The sequence below is a fragment of the Alligator sinensis genome, unplaced genomic scaffold (assembly GCF_000455745.1).
Source record: "Alligator sinensis unplaced genomic scaffold, ASM45574v1 scaffold366_1, whole genome shotgun sequence".
NCBI classification, from domain to species: Eukaryota; Metazoa; Chordata; order Crocodylia; family Alligatoridae; genus Alligator; species Alligator sinensis.
This window is the reverse complement of record NW_005841851.1, coordinates 1,610,994-1,612,053: the sequence shown is the minus strand read 5'-3', so window position 1 is coordinate 1,612,053 and position 1,060 is coordinate 1,610,994. Positions and strand designations below refer to the sequence as shown.

General features: G+C 57.4%; 1 protein-coding gene across 1 annotated transcript in view; it reads right to left on the bottom strand.

The window, feature by feature from the left end:
- Positions 1-6: 6 nt before the first annotated feature.
- DISP3 (dispatched RND transporter family member 3) overlaps positions 7-1,060 on the bottom strand; it is a 30,270-nt gene continuing 29,216 nt past the window's right edge. Inside the window, exon 23 of the mRNA XM_014523011.2 lies at positions 7-1,003. The gene's annotated coding sequence lies outside the window, so the exon portion shown is untranslated. The remainder of the gene's footprint in view (positions 1,004-1,060) is intronic.

Genomic DNA, 1,060 nt, shown 5'->3' with positions numbered 1-1,060 from the left:
CCCTATTGCTGCTGCTGGAGGGTGGGCATGTTGCAGCATCCCCTGCTGAGGAGGAGACTTGGGGATGACGGGAGATGCTTTCCGCAGCTGCCAGCCAGCTGGCAGACCTGGAGAGTCCCATGGAGAGCAGCTCCCTGGGCAAGATGGACCCTGCCCACACGTGACACAATAGAGAGATGGGGTAGGGGGTAGACAGACACGCCGGTGACCCCAGGAAGTGCCACACTGCAGTCACACCCAGCAGCCCCCAACTGCTCTGTGCTGGGACTACAGAGAGGACACCCCACAGCTGTTTCCAGTGGCACCGACACAAACCGGTGTCCCAAAGGGCCACACCTGAAATCCTTGGCCCAGCTACTGCACAGCTCAGATCCCTGGGGAAGGAGTCGGGCCTGTGACAGCCAGAGTTTCTTCTGGCATTGCTGACCCTTGACCTATCTGGATGGACCCATCCCCAGCACTCCTGAAGCCACCTCCTCCTTGCCCCATAAGTAGTGCAGCATGGGGAAGTGGAAATGACACCAGCTGGCTTGCACCAGCCATGGTCTGGCCCAGGAGGCACGGTTCACCCATACACCTCACTGGAGTCCCATGTTGAAGGCTCACGGGGGATGCGATGCGTTGGCTCCTGCTCAGGGGAGCCTGGTGCCCTGAGAGCTGGACCCCATCCCTGCCCCCATCAGCAAGCCAGCCAGGGGAGCAGTGCTGGGGAAAGGGCCCAGCCACCAACCTCCCGAGGGCTGCATTTACCTTCCAGGGCTCCAGATGCTCAGCTCCTTAACAAACCAGGCAGACCGAGAGGAGAGGGACTCCTCCTCCTTCTCTCTCTGCTGTTGCCAGCCCAGATGCCCCTCTGGGCACCCACATGATTCATCCATCCACTGAAATAAATAGGAGGTCCAAGCCAAACCCATTAGAAAATAAAGTGCATCTGGAGTGAAAAACCTTCTGGGAAAAAGGAGCGTCTGTTTGGGCTTTCTCTGTTTTACAAAATATATCCTTTAAAAAAAAAAAAAAAAAAAAAAAAGGGGGGGGGGGGGATTCTAAGGTGGGGGGGGGG